Source organism: Mastomys coucha, unplaced genomic scaffold, assembly GCF_008632895.1.
Source record: "Mastomys coucha isolate ucsf_1 unplaced genomic scaffold, UCSF_Mcou_1 pScaffold16, whole genome shotgun sequence".
NCBI lineage: Eukaryota > Metazoa > Chordata > Mammalia > Rodentia > Muridae > Mastomys > Mastomys coucha.
The window spans coordinates 44,575,995-44,582,384 of NW_022196898.1; the positions used below are offsets into that span (position 1 = coordinate 44,575,995).

The window sequence follows — 6,390 nt, forward strand, 5'->3', positions numbered from 1 at the left end:
AAAAAAAAAAAAATCCTAATGGGAAAACCACAAGCAGGTGGCTGAGGTCCGGCAGAAGCATGAATGGGAAGAGGCTGACAATGTCCGCTCTTTAAGGACTGTGAAACACTTCATGAGGGTTTGTTCAAGTTATCCCTGTGCAGGGGCCACTCTAATCCTGTACCACCCCAAGTTTAGCACATTCGTTGTTGATGTTAGACATGTCATCTATTGTTTTACGGTTCTTATTTCTGGCCCAGCCATTTAAAAATTTATTTTGTGTGTGTGTGTCCTCCGCACCCCCCCCCCCCCCCCCCCCCCCCCCCCCCCATCCTTCAGGCATGTAGGGTTGGGAATAGAATCACCAGGCAAGCACCATTACCTGCTGAACCATCTCACCAGTGTTGGGGGTTGGTCTGGTGCTGCTATGTATTCAAATGCTAAATACTGGCCCCAAGATCTGGTCACCCCTCCCCCACATAAGCAGATCCCCACATACCCAAGTGATGCTATGTAAACCCTGCTCCCCAATTTATTGACTTGGTTAATAAAAGGCTAGAGCATGTGATTGGGCAGTAGGGAGATAAAGGAAGGACTTGAGGATTGAGTGAGGGGTCTGAGGAGAGGGAAGAAGAGAAAGAGGAAGAGGAAGAGGAAGAAGAGGAAGAGGAAGAAGAGGAAGAAGAGGGAGACAAAGAGAGGAGGAGGTTGCCATGAGAGGAGATGGACCATGAGCACTTGGCCAGGAGAAACAGCAATAACAAGGGAAACAGATGACTGGGCTATACGTTAGAATAGTTCAAAACCTGTCCAATTGAGGCTTTCAGCTTGTAAATAAAATATCAGGATTGTATGTTTTTTATCCGGGCTAGTTAGACTATTATAATTCACTGTACACACCAGCCCACTGGAACTCTGAATTTTAGAGCTAAAAATGCAGTCACATATGGTTTAATTATAGAGTTCATGTACTCTTACCAGACTTCCACTCTCCTGAAACAGGGTATTGCCATTCAAACACTTAAGAACACAGCATCTCCATCACTAAAAGGGCCTTCATTTTGCCCATGGATAGGCCAACAATTCCCCAACCTCTAGTAACCACTAATCTGTCCTCCATTTGTTTGGTTGTCATTTCCAGATGTGCACATGATTCAGATTTAACACGGCTTATCCTTTTGGTGAATGGTTTTTTTTTTCCACTAAGCAAAAGGTTTTTCAGGTTGCTGTGTGAATTAGTAGTTTGTTTTTATTTTTAAATAGTAGTCCACAATATGGCTGTACCAGTGTTTTTACCCATTTACCCATGAAAATCTATCTTTAGTTTGGGGCTTCTATGAATAAAGGTGATTTTAAGAAAAGTTCTATAACCAATTTTCTATGAATATAAAAACTTCATTTCATTGCATAAACACTCAATATAATTTCTGGAGTTGGATACTGGCATATTTAGTTTTTAAGGAGAGCTAGAATGTATTCTAGTTACTCTACCATCCTACATCTGCATCCTTACCAACCAGCAATTCATGCCATCATTAAAAAGGCTAAGTGCACGTGTGTGTGTCTATGCACATGTGCATGCGTGTAGGTGTCTGTGGGATCCAGAAGAGGGTGTCAGAGTCCCTGGAGCTCAAGTACAGGGGTTACGTGCTGTCTGATGTGAGTGATGGGAAGTGAGCATGGGCCCTATGCAATCACAGAACGTGCTCTTAGTTGTTGAGTCTCCAGCATCCCTACCTTGCCCATCACTGGTTTTGAGGCATCCTAACTGCATAGTAACCTTACGGTGATTTTAACTGTATGTCGATACTGTTGATATACAGTTTCCATCTGTATGAGCCCATATGTTTCCATGAGCCCAATGCTTTCAAATTTTTGTTTTCCCCCCACATTCTGATTGTACTGTTGTTTTCATGTGAGTTTTGGAAGTTTTTCCTATTTCAAAGTCTGTTTAGCAATCTCTTCTCAAACACCTCCTTCTTGTCTACAGCTAGTCTGTCTTCATTCTTTACACACTCCTCTGCAAAGCAAGGTTTAATTCTGGTGAAGTCCAGTGTATTCATATTTTGTTGTCTGAACTGTACTTTAGGGATTTTATTTTTTGCCTAGCTCTAGATCTCAAAGATTCTTTCCCTAAAAGTTCTGTAGTTGTACCCTTTATATCTAAGTTCAAGGTCTGTTTTGAATTCATCTTTCTACATATTACGACACTTAGATTTGGGGTTTTTTTTGGAGGAGGGAAAGGTCTATGGATTTACCATTTCAGGATCATTTAGTAAAATACCTATTTCCACAGAACTCTTTTGAGTTTGCCTGGCCTAGTAGAAGGCCAGTTCTATAGACCAGAGAACTGGTACCTAGCATGGAGCAGATATCTGGCAGGTACTTCACAAACATTTCAGGATTCAATAGATGGCAAAACACTGTATCAAAGTCCATGGAGGAAAAGAAAAAGTCCATGGAGGGGCGAGAGGCGAGTAGGCTGAGTAGCTTAGGGGGGTTTCAGCTAGAGAGGCTATTTTTGCAGCCCTCCTCCAGGCCAGGAGGGAGCCATCTGAGGTTGGAACCTTCCCAGGACAGGGCTGTCTGGACAAGGCTTCTCAGAGCTAGTTCCATGTGAATGAATCCTTTCTACTGCCTGGGACATCAGCTGAGGAGCCAGAAACCTGGATGAAAACTACCCAGGGATTCACAGCATAGAGAGCAATGGGCCTGGATAAAATATATCTTCAAAGAAATATGCCATGGCTCTACTCAGATCAGCATCACTTGGTAAAGCAAATAACTACAGTCTGGCCCTGGAGCTTCCCAGCACTGTCTCAGGAGGAACCTAATCTGACTGAAGGTTACTCTTTCCTTCTACTCTTTCTATTTAACTTTTTATTCTTTGTGAATTTCATATCATGTACCCCAATCCTACTCATCTCCCCAGACCCCTGCACCTGCCCTCTGCCCTTGCAACCTCCCTCCCAAATGGAAAAAAAAAATCTCATTGTGGGAGTGGTAGTGTGTCACAATGTGTCCCACAGTATACTCTTTTGTCTACACTTTTTTTTTTTTTAAGATTTATTTCTTTTATATACATGAGTACACTGTCACTGTCTTCAGACACACAAGAAGAAGGCATCAAAACCCATTACAGATGGTTGTGAGCCACCATGTGGTTGCTGGGAATTGAACTCAGGACTGCTGGAAGAGCAGTCAGTGCTCTTAATGGTTGAGCCATCTCTCCAGCCCTTGTCTACATTTCTTTACTTGCAAATATTAATTGCAGTGAGTCATTAGTCTGGGTCAAGGTCTCTGGCTTCTGCCACACTATCAATACTAGATCTTCACCCAGACTCCTCCCAGATATCCTATTGTTACCCTGCATCACAGAGACCCTACAGTTTTGGTTCTGCAGGACTGGCTTCTTCACGTGGTCTAGCAGTTCATGGATGGGGTAGCTGTTGGGGTGGGCCAACTCAGAGCTCCGGGTCTGGGCCCGAGTAGAAACTGAGCTAGTCACCTGTCAGCTCTCTTGCACTCAGATGACATCCAGGGCAAGATCTCCAGTACTGTTCCAGCTAACTCACTCAGTGCCACAGCTGGTGAGGGGCAGGGCCAGCTCTCCTACCCTTGTACCCTTGGGAACAGCTCACCCCCCCTCTTCCCTGCCCCCACCACTACCAGTGTCAGCTCTACTGTGCTCCCCAGGTGAGGTGCAGGGTCCACTCTCCCCAGTGCTGCACTGGCTAAAGTTTTATCATATGGACCCATTTGGAGTTAGTTTCTTTCTTTTTTTCTTTTTTGTTTTCCTGAGACAAGGCTTCTCTATGTAGCCTTGACTGTCCTGGAAACTCACTTTGTAGAACAGGCTGACCTTGAACGCAGAGATCAGATACTTGCCCCTGCCTTCTAAGTGCTGGGATTAAAGGTGTGCATCACCACCATCTGGTGGTTGGAGTTAGTTTTTATTGCCTGATTTCTATGTTGAAATACTCAGAGTTTCATTTCTTCATAGCCAAGTTAGAGTTTGGATGGACAGGTGTGTGTGACTGTGGAATCTTCTTCCCCAGAGTACTGTACAGTATATCTGCTCACCTAGCTTCTGGCTGAAAGTCCACGGTGCCTGCAGCAGCTAATGTTTCCATACAGGTCCACTTCTGAGCTGCTGCTGCTCCTTTAGCTGGCTGCTCCGTGTTTAAATCAGTGCTTAACTAAGGATATCACCTGATTCTGTAGCCACACTTTGGGACTCACTCGCTGGGCTTTCTCTCCTAAACTTCTGATCCCTCCACTATTCCTGAGTTCTGACACCTCCTTTCAGAAGGTTTTTCCTTTCTGTCATAAGTGTGTGCCCAGCATGCACAAACCTGGGGCAGCCACTCAAAGGCAGAGAAAGCCTGCAAATCTAAGAAGCATGTGCCAATCAGTCACAATAAGTAGCTTGGGCTCTTATTATTATTATTGAGCAGAGACTGTTTTATAAAGTTAAAGACAAATGAGTTTATGGAAACCAAGTGATTTTCACAGATTACTGATAAAGTTAGTACCTGTGTGCACATGCTGTTGTGTGGTGAGGCAAGGTCTGCTTGGAACGGACATTTAAATTGTGGACTTTGGCCCTCTAGCATCCTGGGATTTCAACACCTCACTTTTGATTCCCAGGTATACTGCTAATCTGAATGCCATGGAACAACTTAGACAATCCAGAAACTTCTAGCAGTTACTTCAATTTTTTCCCCCCTGCTTCTGTTCATTTCCCAGTGACTCCAAATGTTCCTCTTTAAGATCCTCTGCAGAGGCAACTGCTCGACTCTCACTGACAGTCCCCCAAGTTTCCTCCATGGCTGATTGAAAGCTTGAGGGCTGGTTCTTAAATTTCACTCAGAATGCATTTTGTCCCCATCTGGATCAGTTTAAAGGATAGCCCAGCAGCACCAGACTCGAGGTAGAGGTTAAAACTTTTCCTCCCAGGTCCCATGTATACTCCACCCTGCCCCACTCAGTCCACAACAGATACTTGCAGGCCACTGTGCTGAAATCTAAAATGGGTTCTGGTCACCACTCCTCCTAGCTATGGGCATTTGCCAAAAGGTTATTCTATACTGTGCTAACTGGGAGGGTCCGGTGTTGTTAGCTGTATGTCCTTGTTAGCTCCACTAGGAGAGGCCATACTAATCAAGTCCATTATCCAGCTGGGAGACCAATTCCTCTGAGAGCCTACTAGTCAAGGGACTCTCTGAAGAACCCAAACCACCCTTGGTCCTGACAGACAAGAACTGGGTGGTGACATGCCTAGTCAGAGCCAATTCCTAACCACAGCTAGTATAAGATGGGCAAGAGGGTCCATCTACAACAGCCTCAGGTCTGATTCTACCTTAAATGTCAGCTGTCTTCTATTAATGTCTTCATTAAGAGAAGAAATATCACAAAATCGAGAACAACTTTGGGGACAAAATAATATAATTCATATATATAAGCTATATATAGATATATATTTCACTATTGAATAGTCTTTATTTTTTAAAAAAATGTACATTTCTATAGAAAATACAGAATATAAGTAACATATGCAAGCAAAATAAATGTACAGCCACACGTTTACTTTTCATACTTTAGTTCAGACGTGTCAAATGGAGACAAATATGCTCAGTAAATTGGAGCCTTGGTTGTTATTCTGTGTCTATGGCTGTCTCTTCCACTAAGGCTGCTTTGACTTCACTGTGGCGCAAACTATATAAAGGTGTTGGAGGAGAGAATATGAAACGTGAAACTACTTGCCAACTCAAAACTATGACCACTCATATGTGGATAATAACTTTAATGAAGACAGCAGTCTGATAAACTTAATGAACTTGTGGTATAATATTGAGCAGAGACTGTTTCATAAAGTTAAAGACAAATGAGTTTATGGAAACCAAGTGATTATCAGATGATTGATAAAGTCAGTACTTGTCTTTGCTAGGTATGACTCACTGTTCTTAGAGACTGCATGAGTCTCAATGCATTAACAGTTCCTTTTTGTCATGTGATAGGCTTCCTCCATGTAGCCATGGTCACTAATACGTACTATGTACCCTAGGCAGGCTCTGAACTCCTGATCCTCCTGCCTGTGCCTCTCAAGTCCAAGCTTACAGCCATGTGCCAACCCACTTGGCTTATTTAATTTTTTTACACATAAGGAAACAAAGGCACAAAGACACAGTGCTTAGTTCAAGGAAGCATTGTAGGGTGTAGACAAAAGATTCGTTTGATTTCAGATGCTCTGCAGGGTTACTGTGACACAGACGTCTATAGAAATCCACTTTGAAAATATGGATTAGAAATACCTTTTGGGGGCTGGAGAGATGGCTCAGTAGTTAAGAGCACTGACTGCTTTTCCAGAAGTCCTGAGTTCAATTCCCAGCAACCACATGGTGGCTCACA

General features: G+C 43.3%; 1 protein-coding gene across 2 annotated transcripts in view; it reads right to left on the bottom strand.

The window, feature by feature from the left end:
• LOC116093474 (Golgi pH regulator) overlaps window positions 1–6,390 on the bottom strand; it is a 43,746-nt gene that overhangs the window by 20,139 nt on the left and 17,217 nt on the right. The gene's annotated exons all lie outside the window — the stretch shown is intronic.